The sequence below is a fragment of the Rousettus aegyptiacus genome, unplaced genomic scaffold (assembly GCF_014176215.1).
Source record: "Rousettus aegyptiacus isolate mRouAeg1 unplaced genomic scaffold, mRouAeg1.p scaffold_m13_p_4, whole genome shotgun sequence".
Classification (NCBI taxonomy): Eukaryota; Metazoa; Chordata; class Mammalia; order Chiroptera; family Pteropodidae; genus Rousettus; species Rousettus aegyptiacus.
Genome location: NW_023416307.1, coordinates 49,558,744 through 49,575,322, shown reverse-complemented (window position 1 = coordinate 49,575,322; position 16,579 = coordinate 49,558,744). Strand labels below are relative to the sequence as shown.

The 16,579-nt window shown below is 40.0% G+C and overlaps 1 pseudogene; it reads right to left on the bottom strand.

Annotated features, from left to right (window-relative positions):
• Positions 1 to 15,021: 15,021 nt before the first annotated feature.
• LOC118602427 lies at positions 15,022 to 15,140 on the bottom strand (annotated as a pseudogene).
• Positions 15,141 to 16,579: the final 1,439 nt, after the last annotated feature.

The following is a 16,579-nucleotide window of genomic DNA, read 5'->3' as shown; positions in this document are numbered from 1 at the left end:
GTCTGACCCCAGTGTTAAAAAGGTATTTCAGGACTGGTGAGTGCAAATGTTGCCCAAAACTATCTCCATCATTTGGATGTGCAAATAGCAGCATTAGCACAACAATCCTCCCCCGAGAAGCAAGGGGAACTAAAAACAACTAAACCCAAGTGAGCATCTATTTAAAAGAAACAAAACTGGGCATTTTGCTTTGTTGCTCTCTCTGTGACAAATGCACAGAACTAAATAAATGGAGAAAAGTGTTTCGCTTTCAAAATGCTTCAAAATTTTGCAAGCTTTCTAAATGGTTTCATCAATTATAACTTGTCCTGGAACAAGATGTTACCTTTAGGAGGAAAAGCATGACCTTGTTTTAGTAATGAAAAACTCTAAATAAAATCATTCTCGTAAAATCCCCATTTTAAAGTTCAGAAAAAAAAATTTTTAAAGAAAAAAATAGAGATTTTAGAACAGTCATTTTCTATGTTGAACTGATAATCCAGTGGCCCACTGTCCACCTACTCATAACCTGTCCTTCGTTCCTAGCTAATCACAGGTGAAGCCAGAAGCACTCGGATTCTATGACATGGTTGTAATGCTTCACTTAGAACATTTACCAAGTGCTGTATTTTTTTCCATAGAGTCTCACTATTTCACTACAAAGACTGAAAGAACAGGCCCCTTGTTCTCAGTCAAGAAAACACAGAAGCTTCATTTGTTTATTATTTTTAGCCACTATGCATTTTATGTACTTTATAGCTTCTTGAGTGATTGTCTGATTGTGAATATATTGGCATGTGATTTGAGGTCAGCTGTTTGTTCCCTGGGTGGTACAATCAATCCATAATCCTGACAGGGAGAAATCTCAGTAAAATTCAAGCCTTAAATTCTAAGCTATTAACATATAGTCTCCCTCTCTTCAAATCTTCTGTCTCTCATGAAAAACTTTCTTTTAGTTTTCCTTGATTGTTATTTAAAGTGTAGTTTGAAAAGCATCGTCCCTCTTCTTTATTGTTTTAAAAATAATGTACATTGGCAAACAGGAAAAAAAAATAAAACTGCCTCCAATTCTCCTATCCAAAAATGATCACAATTAATATTTTGGTGCAGTCTTCTCAGCTATTTAAGAGAGTTCTTTTAACAAGCACCAAAATAAAATAGTGAGCTTCGTCAGGGCTTTAAAGTGTTGTCATGCACGTCAAAAAAATTTTTAAAGCCAAACCACATAAAGTAAGATTTTCTTTCATTTAATGTTTTTAGTTAGCCACCAGTATATAGCTCAAATGGGCCATTGGTCTTTGGAAAAATGAACATTTTTAAGAAAAAGGTGGATTTTCTGCTGTTTCGATGACCATTACAGGAATGCCTTGAATGATTATATTTCACCCATTTCCTGTTCCTCCCCATTCATTGCTAGCCTACCCCAGCTCTTCTTAAGCACCTACTCTGGGATCCCTTTATCTGGTTCTTTTTCTTCCAGTTTTGCTGTTCTGAGGAGTAAGAGTAGGATCAAAGGATAAGATTAGAAGTAAATACAACAAAATATTAATAGTAGTTAACTCTGGGCAATTTGAACACTTGTTGGTAGTTTTTATTTCTATTTTTACAGATATTTTGAAAGTTCTAAATATTAACAAAACAAAAGATACCATCCTTGTCTTCAAGGACTCAGAGTCTGGTGTAATACATAAACAATTATGGTACATTTAAGACTTTCAGACAGATTATTGCTCTAGAGAGCTATTTGACAGAATAACTTCTGTCACATGATGCTAGACTCTAGCAGCTAGAGTAACACAGAGCAAAGAGTACCCCCCATCCCTTCCCCATGATGCCTTCTTAAAGAATATAGGAAGGCTTCTGCAAGGAGGCAAAGTTTGACTTGAGGCTGAGAAGAGGAGTAGTTTTTCATGGTTTCAAGTGTGAGTAAAGGTATACTGCAGCAAAAGCCATAACATATGTGAAATCAGACTCCAAGACCATTCCATGTGCTTGGAGACAAGAGTATGTGTTCAGTATGGCTAGGATTGCTCTGTGTCAGTAGATGAGTTTAGAGAAGTGGACATTTACCAGGGTGAAGAGTCCCATACAACAAGCTACCCAATGGTTGATGAGTATGCAATAGAAGAAGTGAAGGGCATAGTGTAACATTTGTGTTGGCAACATTCTTCAGCGGACAGTGTAGAAGATGAATGGAGGAAGGCAGAAAGGCCAATTAGGTGACTACGGCAATGATCTGGGTTAGAGATGATGATAGCTTGTAATAGGGCAATTGCAGAGAGGGAGGAGGGAGAGGTTGGAGCTCTTTGGAGGATAGAATCCATTCTGCATGGAGAAAAATAGGATGTGGTGAGGAGAGAGATTGCAGAGGGTGATTGCTGGGTTTCTGATTTGGGCAGTGGGTTTGATAGTGGTGTAAATTCACTGAGATTGAGAAGAGCAGGAATGAAGAGGGACAGAAAAGTAAATTTGTAATATGCTGAGTTTGAGGAAACCATGATGCATCTTGGAGCTGTCCAAGAGACCATACGGTGTAGTGATCTGGAGTGAGTATAGCACGTTCACTTTCCAGGCTAGAAGTAAACTCATGATGTGAACGCCCCCAGGGCTGAGGCCATGAGTGTGCTGAAGGCGTCCTGGGAAGAGTGAGCACGAGAGAACAGAAGCTGGAGCTCTGAGGAAGCTCAATGTTTAAGAGACTGAGGAGTGGTGCAACGGGGAGAAGAGAGTGATGTCAGTCATGTCACATCTGCTAAAGGAGGAGATCATTTCAAGAATTCAGGAGCACTCACTAAATTAGAGCTGGCAGCCAAATCACTTAAGACATCGCATTGCCAGATAAAATATAGAATACCTAGTTAACTTTCATTTCAGACAGAATGTTTTTTAGTATAAGTATGTCCCCTATTTTCATTTGCTAAATATGATAACTCTAGTAAGGTAATGACTAAAATGCACATGTAGATGCACATAGTAGTTAAAGCAGGATCACAGGACCACGGGGTGCAGACACAGGAGGGGACTGGGAGACAGTGCTAGAAATCAGGCTGTGAGGTAATAGGGTAGGGGCAAGGTTAAAACAAGGAGGGTTTTATCGATGGGAACAGGTACTACATGCTATATCGTCTACTCCATATGCCCCCTCAGCCAGAAAACCACGTGAGGTTCAAGACCATGTCTTATTTGTCTTTGTAATCAAAATGCTGATCTTCCCAGACTTTTTCTCTTGTGTATTAGGAACTCAATAAATGGTTGCTAAATTAAATTCTTTCACTGGATTTCTCCAAGCCTGTAGGAAAGAACTGAGGTAAACAAGGAGATGCATTACCTTTGCCTCTATCTGAAAACAATGACCCAACATATTTTGGGCAAAAATAGTTTATATTTTTCAGAACGATCTGAAATATTGCCGTAGCTCTCCATTTCTATTTTCCAGTGAAGGTACATCTGAGAGGTCAAACACCTTTTCTTTCCTCCTTGTTCATATGTAGCAGCAGCAGTAGCTAGGATCCTCTTAACTGCCTTGTGCTTGCCAAAACTATGCAACTTTTCAGGTGAGTGAAACAGCTTCTGAATATCTGGCTTAGTGGGAAACAATAAAACAAAGCTTGCACCAAACAAGCAGAGTAAGTTGCTCAAGAGGGTTTTTGAAGCTGGTGGGAAACTTCAGCATTCTCCAGGCTGACCTGATGTTTGCTGCTCCACTTGGCTCACAAACTGTCTTTCCTCCTTTACACAGCTAAGTGAAATTCACTCACCCAAGGAATAAATCGACCACAAAACAAACCTATTAAAAGGCCACTCAAGCCTGCCTTATGTGATCCAAAGCCAGCAAGCACATGTGCAGGTGCTTTCAAAGACAAGTCTTCTGCTTTTCGTTTCCTAATGCACTCCTGAGTCAACCCTGGAGGTACTGCAGACTCCACTTGACCAGGAGGGAGGAAGGAGGAGTTGTGCTGAAGTTAGCGCCTTGGCTATAGAATAGAGGCCCCCGGATATATCTGGAGGGATCAGGGTCTGAGGATGCTTTCTGTTAGTAAAAGGACAAAAGGAGAAAAGTGGTTTAATAGAAAACCTTGGATTTTGAGGTTGGATTAGACTTGGGCTCAGGTCCCAGACCGCCCCTAGTTGGACACATTTGGATTTAATTCTTAGCACAAGTGGAACCAGGATAATATTTTTCAAAATACTTTCCTTATATATTCTTCTTGCAGCTATTCTGCCACTGTGGCTCTAAGAAAGGAAAAAAAAAAAAAGAAGAAAAGATGAACAGCTCCCCAGGATGGAGGGAATATTTCTGTCAAACATTGGGAGGGAAAGAAAGCCTTTTCAACATGGGAAATGAGGGGCAGGTGAAGAGAAAGGGGAAGGAGAGAGGCAAGTGGCCAGAAGGGAAGGATTAGAAGAAGTCAAGTTGAAGGGGATCCCAGAGTGGTAGTCTGCACCCCTCTTCCTGCTTAAGAGACTCTGGGAGGAGACAGCCCTGTGAAAGTTCACAGTGACCTAGGTGGACTCATGAAGCAGAGAGTGGGCCTGAGGTGGGACTACTTTTCAGTTTGATGTTCCCCAGCCTGAGTCAGAAGCTCCTGAGGGCCCTCCATGGAGAATGCAGAAAATTACTGAGTTGAGACCAGCAGACCGCCATGAGCCTCTATGGCAAAGGAAAAGTGCCTCAAAGCTGAGACTGTGAAGAACACTGACCACGCCACGAGATAGAGGCTGAGACCCAGGTCTGCTGTTCTAGCGAGAGCTGGGGTGCTACTGAGCCAGCAGCACGAAGGAGAGAAGGAAGGGACGCCAGGTCCGACCTGGACCACAGGTGAGCCCAATTAGGCCAAGAGAAGAGACCACAAGCTTCTGTGTCTTGAACTGTAGGTCCAGGGGTGAACAGGGCCCCCATACAGGAACTTCTCCACTTAGGGCAGTGAGAACCTAGAGGGGAGAACAAGGCCCGGCATCAAGGTCAGGTGGGGGAGAGGCAAAGCTTAGAGAGAGAGAAACAACCTGGTAGGGAGTTTAAGCCTTGGATTATTCACACACTTGTTCAAAGGAAACTGAGATAATTGGGAAAAAAAAAAACCCAAAACAACTCTTTCACTGCCATCCTCCCTCAAAAACAAACAAACAAACAAACAAACAAACAAACAACCTCCGAGATCTTTGACTTGACAAGTTTTTGTTTTTGTTTTTCCCCTGCTCCTCAGGGAGATTTGCAGCTCCGGAGGACAAAATGGGCAGTTATTGAAAATAAAGGATGCAGCAATTATGTACACTTGAGATACAATGTATAAATTTACAGTCCCCACCCTCAGATGAGCTTGGGTTATCTACATAACTTCTTGAGCCTCAGTTTCCTCATCTACGAAATGGGGATAATTCTGCTTCATAAGGGTTATTGTGAGCATTAGATGAAATGATGCATGAGAAGCACTAGGAACAGTGCCCAGCATATAGCCATGCCCATTAATTGTTATATAACATTATCACTTAGTAACTTTCACCAGCTTCATTTTTTGTTACCTTCGTAAATTGGGAATTTCAACATCCCTATCACATAATAGGTATATATGCAAATAGTGTTTATTTTTCTTTCCCTTCTGTTTCCTTTTCTGAAGAGCTACTGTTTATCTTATCCTATCTCAAATAAATATATCTCTGTTCACCTAATTTAATCAATAACGTGTTCTGTTGATACATGATGATGACATATTACTTTCTCGTAACATTTCATGAAAGGAAAGAGAAGAAGGAACTAAATTGTCTCCAGACACATGTAAGCCACTGCACTGAAACCATTGTTCTACATATAGCATCTCTAAACCTACAGCCATTCTAGAAGGTAGATATTTACAGAGGAGGAAACTGAGTTTCAGAGAGGTTAAGTAACTTACACAAGGTCACACAGCTAGAAAGTAATCCACCAAGAATCAAGCCTGGGTTTGCCTGATCCAAAACTAGTGCTATGAGAAAAGCCCTACCTGTTCTACCTGTTTCCTTGTGAAAACATTACTTTTTTCAGCTCTTGTGTTTAAGGAAGTTCTGTTACCAATAAATTAGCAGAATGGGTAGGCTGGAAGCAGTCTGAGGACTTGAGACCCAATGGGAAAAGTTTTGGTTCCAAGATTCAGAATTACGGAAAACCACCAGAAGGAAATAGGTCTTCTCTTCCTCCAAATGGCTCATGAGTGTTCTAGAAATCTCGAGCCACCCAGGGAGACCAAAGACAGGGATTGAGACCCATCTTTAGAAGGTAATGGGAACCTAAATGTAGGAAACCCCAAGATAATTCCATCTGCTGTGCATTTATGCTCCATGTAAATCCTATGGGATTACATTTGGAGGAGGATCTTAAGTCAAGACGTATGATAGACTAATGTTTATTTGTGATAGGGTGTCCAGGAAAGAAAGCCTGTCTTCTCAACTGAAACGGACCCAATGTGATCCAAGACATTTTGGATTTTGTACCACAAAGCTTCCCTCTGGGGAATGAGAGACCAGATCTGACCTTGTGAGGCCTGGGAAAGTGACTGAGGCTCAGAGAGATATGCTGCCTTATCCAAGCTTACACAGCTGGGAAGAGGCAGAGTCAAGATAAGAGGCCAAGTACTGTGATCCTGGCTTCGTTACTGCACTGCTCAAAAGAGAATAAACTCACCTAATTGGAGGTTTACACACTCAGTGGCCTGTGATTTGTTTTTGAGAATCAGAATTTTTACAACTGGAGGAGGCATTAAAGATCATCTGTTCCAATTAACTTATTTTTTAAATGAGAATACTGCAGCTCAGAATAGGAAATTGACTTGCCTAAGGTCGCAACAATTTTAGTGGTGGAGTTTGGTCTAGGTCATAAGTCCACTGTCTGTGGTCAGTGCTCTTTCCATTAATGTTTAACATTATGTTTCACTATTAACTACCGCCCCCCAGACCCCTTCTCACACACTTACATATGGAGAGTAAAGAGGTAATCAATCATGTCCTACATTTAGACAGACATACCTTTCGAGTTTTATGAAGGAGATAAAAATGTGTCCAAATTTCAAATCAAGTGGTGAAAGCAATTCCCAAGACATCTGGTACTTTTCTGGTTTGAAAGCCCCTACATATTTTCCGCATAAGTCTCAGAAAGTCAAATTAGAGAGTTGGCTCCCATGCTCCATCTTATTTTTTTCATGAAGCTCTTCAAATGCTAAGCAGATTTCCTATACTCTCAGTAATAAGAACCTCCTCTCAGGCCAAAATCCTGCCCCATTTTTTCACCTCAGAAAAATGCATAACCCCATATGCATCTCTCCCTATCTCCTGCATGGGCAGCCAGCAAGCCTCCCAGGCTGTTTTGCTCTCTGGAACAAAGGCCTGTAGCCCATCTCTTTCCCAGTCTCCTTTTTCTAGGAGGGGACCATGACTTGCTCCCATTTACCCAGGCAGAGGCTATTTCCCATCACTTCCTGCAATGAAGTATTTCATGGGGACTGAGAGAAGGAAACCAAGTCTTTGTTTGCTGCCTGTGGGATTAGTGCTATTCTTCCCTCTGTTCTCCCAGAAACCCTTTTCTCTAGGTCTGACATGACTTTCACCTCTAAGATAGGCCCGGCGAGGGTCCATTTATGTTCTTGCACTGCATTCCTGCAGAGTCCTTTGGGCATCGTGGCTGGAAATGATTTGTGCAGGGAACTTTGCCAGCCTCCCTTTTAATCACTCACATACTCAGACACAGGGAATCCTGCCCCCATTCACCTAGGGGATGGAAGGAACCTCTTTCAGTTTGACAGGGTCTCCCTAAGTGGGAGGGTGAATGGTGAGTTTACTCTCCAGGGAAGATGCTGTAAAGAGCCTCCTTCTCAGAGGGTGGATTATGAAATTGAGATCTTTAGGAGACCCTCCCCCTTCCCTGGAGCTTCCTCAGAGCAGACACTGCTCAAATACTATTCCAGCATGCATTCACCGCATGGTGCTTCTGGAGCACCACTCTGACTAAGGTAGAGAGGGTGGGATGGGGCTGGGCCTGGAAGAATGGGTAGTATTTGCTTAGGAAAATCAGGCGGGGGGCGGGGGGCAGGGGGCGGTGGGGGGGGGGATGGTGTAAGCGGAGACCCAGAGAATGGGTGACCTCGGGGTGGGAAACAGAAGTGCTTGCTGGGGGAAAAGGGAGTGATAGCTAGTCAGGGTCCCAATAGGAAACAGAGGGCATAGCCCACATGGGATAATTCGAGGAGAGTATATTTGCAAAGGTGTGGACATAGAGGAATAACAAAGAATAGTACAGTAAACTGGCTCAAAAATAGTGCAGTAAGAGCCAAGGCGGTTTCACCCCTAAGCACAGAGACAATGACCAGAACAGTGAGTCAAGTAGAGGGGCTGCCTTAGAGGAAACAGAGGCAGCTCTAAGTCAAGGCAACCTTGCAAGGAGAGAGCCAGGTGGAGGTAGATTTACAATATAGCTGGTGAAGTTTAGGCTGTATGGCCCCACACATGCAGAGACTCCTACCCAGGCTTGGGGAAAAGCCCTCGCAATGTACTCATATGTCACATGTTCTTGTAAATTTTTTGGTAAATTTTGTGAAAGTAAGATATTTTTGATCCTAGTTTCCCTCTGCCACACACACACACACCATGTTAGTGGCTTTAGAGAGTTGTTAGGGGGCATTTTAGGGATCTGGTTAAGGAGGAGATGAGTTTGGGTTTGGTGGGATATATTTAAGTTACTCACAGTCACTTCTGCACATGTTTAATTCATCGGTAGCTGTCGTGTCATGGGAACAGCTTGCCAGGAATATTTTTACCTCCAACTCACTGATGTCATGACTGGAAGGTACAGAGAGGTCATATTGTGCTATGAATATGGCCTTTGGTGCCCAGCTGAAGGATGTGTGTAATAAGGAGAACAGAGGTTTGTAATGTGTGAAACCAGACGCTGGTCTGTGGCCCATCATCAGACTTGTAAATTTGTAAAAGGGGAATTCATTCTTGTTGTCAGAAATAAAATGCAGCAAATGTGACTATAAACACCCCATACTATTTGCTTTTTAAATGGAATTTCACAAGTTGGTTTTTAGATTCCTATGTTCATGATAGCATAAAAACATCAGGTCATACCAAAATTAGTAATTTATTATGAGGAAGAAAGAAAATGCAAATAGAAGGACCTTAGATTATTTGATAATCTTATTGATGAAGAGGAATAAAGTATATGAGCTCATTGGGGAAAAAATTTACATTTTTTGCTGCTGCTTTGATACAAAATCATGACATCTATGAAGATGTCTTAGATCAGGTTCCCTGGAAACTGACTGTGAAATGGAAAGTTGCATGCAGATGGCTTACTGTGGAGAGTTCTCAAGAGACTCATTTGTAAGGAAATGAGGCTGGCAGGAACAGGAGAAGCAGGCTTGCATGTGGCTCAGCAGATCTGATATTCCCTTAGCTGAAGGATGGCTGTGCTGGCCCCAAGAGGGGATCAAGGCAGCCTCATAGCACCCTCTATGAAGATAACAGAAACTCACGATAATGCCACTATATGGGCACATCAAAGACAAGTTGGTTTCTCAGTGTTAGCAATTCAAAGAGTATTTAAGATTAGTTCTTGCCCAAGAAAATTTGATATACCCTAAATCTTAGTTACTTATGGAAGAAAAAGATACAAGTCTTCTCAAATTGGACAACAATCTCAAAATTATACATGATAATACAAATAATGAGTTGCGAAACTGAAATAATTCTACATTACCAATTCTATATTACAAGATTTCGATGAACTCTACTAGAGGAAAGACTGGATTCTATGTATTTCTCTTCTTTCTTAGAAAATTACTTTATAAACTTGTTATATGAAGAGGCAGAGCATGCAGCTAAAACATATAGGGAAAAAAGTATTATAGAGATTTTCAAGCAATTAATTAAGATATTTTTGTTTTTCTGTATTTTGTGGTATTATAAGCTTTTTAAAATTTAAATTGCTCTCTTTGCAGGATCTCTCCCACACTTTGTCCTCCACCCAGAAACAAGGATTCCAGCTGGTTTTCCTGAGCTCCTGTGATCCAACTTTCTTTTTTATCTGATACACCTCTGCTTGAGCGCCACCAAATACTTCCTAGGCAATATACTGAGAAACAGACTCACTAAATCCTAACAATTCTTCCTTCAATTTATTGCTCAAATCTGTTCTTCTTTCTCCTTGTCACTCCCTTATGTTGGCCTGAATTGCGTCTGGCCCCGACCATTGTAACCACTTATTATAATCCACATGCACACAGCGTCATGGTGAGATTCCAAAAGCCGATTGTATCACTCTTCTCCTCAAAAACCTTCTGTGGCTCCCCATCACTTTATAAATTAAATCCAAATCTCTCTCTTAGCCTTTATTTTGTAATCAAGCATGCATGTGGTATTACAGTTATTTTTAAAATAGATAATCATGTACTTAGTGTTGTTTATCTTGGAAACCTCCCCCCCCCCCCACTGGACAGTAGAATTTTTTGGCACTTACATTTAACAAATGAACACTTTTGCCTCGGTTTCCTTTTCTAGATTCATCACTCACCACTCTCCCCTACTCACACTGCACCCCCCGCCGCTTAAACTCAAATTCTCCCTCCTACCCTAATTCCCCTCTCATCTACACTTTTACATATAGATTCCCCAATGTGGGATGGTCTTCCTTTCTAGAGCAAAATGCATATATTTGGGCATGGACAGACACACACACACACACACACACACACACACACACACACACACACACAGCTTTCTCCATGAATTCTTTCTTGCTTCTTTCTCATCCCCTCCGCTCTCCGCAAGAACTAATCTCCTCTCAGAACTCCCTCAGCATTTGTTTCTATGCCTCCTAGAGCTTGGATCACATTTTGCTGATACATTTCACTTACAGGTTTATAAGTCTTATCTCCTCTACCAGAGAAAGGATGCCTCCAGAACTCTGTGTATGATTCATTTTTTTCTCCCAAGAGCAACTGGCCTACAGTAGGCATTTATGAATGTATTAACAGAAACATCTGCCCTGTGAAGCATTAAGGGTCCTCTTGTCATGGGTTAAACATGTATTTTAATTCCACATACATAATGTGTGATTATATTCTTTTTGTAAAACACTCAAAGAATACAGATAAAACTAAAATTGCTATTGCTTATCCCCAATCTCAGTCCCTTCCCCACTTACATACCTATACAATGAAGGTATAACAGTTCTGTGTGATTTTTTTTTTTTTTTTACAAATGTGATATACTATGTAAATTATTCTGCAGCTTGCTTCTTTCGCTCTACAATGTGTCCGAGATATCTTTTAATTTTTCTATACATTGGATATATGGTACTTCATTTTTTCTAACAGCTGCAAGAGACCACAGTTTGATGTGCTACAGCTTAAACTCCCTTACTTATTGACATTTGCATTATTCCCAATGATTTGCTACGTACATGCCTCCTTGCACACATGTGACTTCTCAAATAATGATGAAGTAGAATTTCTGAGTCAAAAGAAATATATATTTTAAATTCTGTTAGACTCACATAAGAAAAAATTGTATTAGGTATTATCAGATTGACTTCCAAAGAGACTATATTTATACTCCCCCAAACCCTTGCCATTGCTTGATGTTACAAATTTTTAACACTTTGGTCAGTCTGGTGAGAGAAAAATGGCATCGTGTTGTATTAATATGCATTTCCCTGTTTAAGTAAGATTTAACATCATTTTATGGGTTTATTGACAATTTGGCTCTCTTCTTCTGTGAAACATACTTATCCATTGATGGTTGCTGCACCAGGTAGTTTGCCTTTTTCCTACTGATTTGTAGGATATCTTTACAAATTCTGGATATTCTTTGTCTATTATGAATAACATATATGTTGTAAATATTTTCTCTGAATTTGTTGCCTGTCTTTAAAAGAAAATTATATCGAGGGTGCCTAGTTTGCTATAGATATGTTCTTTTTGATCCAAATTTGAATTTTTCCAAATATATATATCTAATTGTCCCAATACTCTTTATGAAATATCCATCCATTTCCTAATGTGAAATGTCATTTTTACCAGATAGTAAAACTTCCTACCTACATAGGTATGTTCCTGGACTTTTAACTTTTCTTAATACTTTCTTTAAGATATATTTATTTATACAACATTATGAAAGATTTTGGGGGCTTTTTAGTCCAATTTACAGATTCTGTTTTTTAAAGAGAATTCAGTTCATTCGCATTTAGCATACAACTACTTGCTTTGATTCCTCTGGCTTGACTTACATTATAATTTTTTCTTCTTTGTCCTTAATTTGGCCGGCTTGCTCAAATTGCTATTAATTCCCACCCTTGTTAATGTGGGAATTCCCCTGAACTTTTTCCATCCCATTGATAGTTATCTCCCCTTTCCTTTTCTGGTGCTCACAATCAAACTCTTTTTTTTTTTTCTATTACAGAAAAATGAGATATTATCTCTCCCATTTGGATACTCTATTCTCTTATTATTTCTCCAATTTGGGTGCTACTTTCCTCTGCCAGTAAGATATGTAGAATACTTTTGCTTTCCCTGTTTTCTTCTTCTTACCCCAAGAACCTTTGGGATGTTTTCACTCTTCATGCCCTACCCCCCCAACTCCTAGGTTTTGCTAAAATTACATAGTACTTTTATTTCTAGATCTTATTAGAATTTCCTTTGCAGTATTTCACCTTTATTTTAAGAATCCTTGTTCAGTATTACACATTTCTAGATAGTCTATCATTATTTCTATTGAACAAAAATGTATATAAATTTATGCACAATAATACATATATATACATGCATATATAGGTAAATGTATAGATATATGTGTGTATATGTATATATAAATATGATTTATTATTCATCCCTATTTCCTCTCTTCTTTGTTATAATTCATTTGATTTTGGTTGGAGTCTTTTAAAAACTATTTTCTTAAGATAGTGCTATAATTTTTGAATTCTTGCATATTTGTAAGGATTGTACATTTTGGATCCTTGCATATATGTAAAGTAATAAGTTTACTTTACATACATGCAAGTCTTGGTATAAGTCTTGCCCCCAGACATCTGTAGATGTTATTCTACTCTTTTTTGGGGTGGGGGGACTGTTTTTGTTTTCTGAAACTTAACTAGTCCCATATTAGGTCTCCCAGATCTGCCTTCAAAATCTCACATATTCTCTCATGATTTCAATCTCTTTGTATTTTTCTCTGTGGTTTGTGATATTTCTCGTACTTTATCTTCTAAGACACTAATTCAGGTCTCATCCTTATCTTTTTCCTTAAATCATCCATTTCATTTTTTTGGTTAAAAAAGCATGTGTTTTAGTTTCAGGATATTTGCATTAGGCTCTTGTTGTCATTTGTCTCCTCTGGTAACCCTTTAGCGGCCTGATGTGGATATTAGATATGTTCCTCCCTTTGTTGCTTTCAGCCTCTTAGGTTTGTTGTTTCCATCCTTTGCCTAATCCCTGTGGCTAAGAAACTGACTTGATTGGGAAGAGGCTCAGTCAGAGCAGGCAGACAGGTAGGCAACCTCCTTTTGAAACAGCAGGAGGAACTCTATGATCCTGGGTCTCACGGCCCCAAAGGTGTAGCACGCTCTGCTCACCTGTTAATTCCTCCTTAGCTTTTCAGGGACCAGAGAGACTTGAGTGTGTATGTGTGGCAGGAGTTGTGAGTCAGAACCTCACCCCAGCTCTCTTAGGGGGAGAAAACCGCACTTTAACTGTCCGGCCTATTTCTTCCAAGGCCCTGCCTCCTGTTGGCCTTAGCAGCTCCTTGGCTCAGAATTGGTGAGTGGCTCAAAATTGGTGGGTGGTGTTTTATGTGGAGGGAAAGTAGACGCTATAAGCTGCTGCTGTCCAGAATCCATTTCTTCATTCTCCATTCATTTATTCTGATCTCTTTGTGTGTTATTGTGCCACTAACGCAGAGTTTTAATTACTGTAAAATTAAAGTGAAATTTGCTTCCTTGTAAGGCATGTCTTCCTTCTTTGTTTCTCTTTTTCAAATTTACCTTGGCTCTTCCTATGCATTTCCTCTTCCTGATTAATATTGGAATCAGCCTGTTGTTCCTCAGAACAGCTCCTTATTGACTTCTTGGAAAGGATTGAACTGAATTTATAATAAATATAGAGAGGATGGCCATCACTCCAAGATTGCACCTTCCTATCCAGAAACAAAATAACCATTTATTCAAGACCTCTTTTATATCTTTTAGTAAAGTTTTATGGTATTTTTAATCTGGACTGTGGACATTTTTTTCTAATTTTATTATTAAATATTTTTATAGTTTTATATTTGGAACATGTTTAGCTTTTTATTATAGAACATTCCAAATGTATTCAAAAGTAGACAGAATAGTATGATGAACACTCATGTAACCATTACAGAGCTTAAAAACTTTTTCATTAAAATTTTTAATTGTGGCAAAATATACATAACATTAAATTAACCATTTTAAGTGTACAGTTTGTTAGTGTTAAGTACATTCCCATTGTTCTATGACCAATCTCAAGAACTCTTCCATCTTGCAAAACTGAAACTCATTACCCATTAAATAAAAACTCCCCATTCCTCCCTCTTCCAAGCCCATAGTAACCACCATTCTACTTTCTGTCTTGGTGAATTTGACTACTCTAAGTGGTTCTTGTTAGTGTAATCACACAGTGTCTTTTTGTGATTCTTATTTCACCTAATTTCCTCAAGTTTCATCCATGTTGTAACACGTGTTAGGATTTTCTTCCTTTTTAAGGCTAAATAATATTTCACTGTATGTATAGACCACATTTTGTTTGTCTATTCAACTATTGATAGACACTGGATTGCTTCCACATTTTGGCTATTGTGAAAATACCATCACTCAGCTTTAACAGTTATCAACTCAGAGGCAGTCCTGTGTCATCTATAATCCTAACATTTTTCCCTTCTATATTATTTTGAAGCAATTCTGAATGGAGTATTTTACAAATTTTATACGTACATACATATACATATATACATATACATATACGTGTGTGTGTGTGTGTGTGTGTGTGTGTGTGTGTATTTAAACATCTACAGCACCTAATATTCCTAAGTGGTCTCCCATCCAAGTACTAACCAGGCCCAACCCTGCTTAGCTTCTGAGATCAGACAAGATCAGGCACGTTTAGAGTAGCATGGCCGTAGACACAAATTATATTTTTTATTTGGCTGAAGACCATTCTCAGGGAAAATCAGAAATAAAAACTATTTCACTTCAAATAATTTAAATTTATTTGGCATAAAAATGAAGGGCAGATGAGGTAACAACAACAACAACAAAAAGCTGCCACAGAATGAGTGAATAAGGAAAAAGTATGTCAGAGAGTGGCTGAGGCTTATCACATGTACATGAGCTTTCTCTTTACTGTCACCTCCTTCTCCCTCAAATCTCTTATCCCCAGGTACCTGAAGTAAGTAGGACTCCAAAGTTCACAGACCACTCACTGCAACCATCTGGTGTGGGGACCTCAGAAAAGGGACTGCAAATCTTAGTCCGCTTGCCTACGGCTGGGGCGTCTTGCTTTGGCAATGCTAGGGCTGGAGTAAAGCTATGCCTTGAACATGCTGACACTGCCTTGGGAGCCAAGGGCTATTCCCGGAGAAGAGATTAGTGGAAATTCCTTAGGAAGAAATTGGCTGTCTTTGAATGCCAGGAGGCGCCACTAGATAACCTACCCAGAAACAAGGGTTCTGAGGTTCACATCACTTAAAAATTATGCTGAGCATCTGGATATGACACAATTTAAGTAAATTAACTTGGCCTCTGTTGAGCCACCCTCTAGAGCAGAGAGAGGCTCTCTGCTGGGATTTACTTTAGAGGAGTGCTGTCCCTTTGCCATTATTACCTTGAAAAATGAGACCTTTTACTAAGGGAACATGGCAGTAGCCATTCTGAAAGGGCCTGCATTTGTCCTCCCGATGGACTTAGGAAAAAACCATCACTCTTGCTCTCCCTTAAAGTTCCCTTTACTTATGGTCCCCAGTTTTCTCTTTCTAAGCCCATCAACATCATAAATAGCCACTTAACATTCCCTTATGGACAGCTCAAACCTGAGCTGGTTTACATCCAAAGGAAATGCTTGTCGCTGTAGAAAATCTCTTGGTCTCTTTCCAACCAAGCCAGTAGCCCTGTCATCTCTCTTTTCCATTTCGCTGGTCTGAGATTTCTCTCCACCCTCATGAAGAGCATCAGTAAGTATGGATGAGTCTCGGATTTCATCTTGAACATTGTCCAAAAAAAGTTGAAGCATCTGTGGCCTGTTTGCCCTCTGCCCCTGAACAATCAGTAGGTATGTGTCTTGAGCTCGTGACATGATGTTGTCTTGGGAGTCAGAGAGGCAGCGTCCTGCTCTGAAGACTCTGCTCTACCCCATTCTTCCACCAAGTCTCTGAGGAACATACACCTAGCACTCCTACTCTTTTGCCTCAGTTTTCCAGTAAAATCAGAGGGATTGACCCAGATGGTCCTGAAGACTCCTTCCAGTTCAAAGTCCGTGAAAAAAAAAAAGTCACAAAACCTGTAAATTAGAAGCACCTGTGTGGCTCCAAGCCCTAATTCAGAGACTCTTAGAGGCTACCTGGGCCG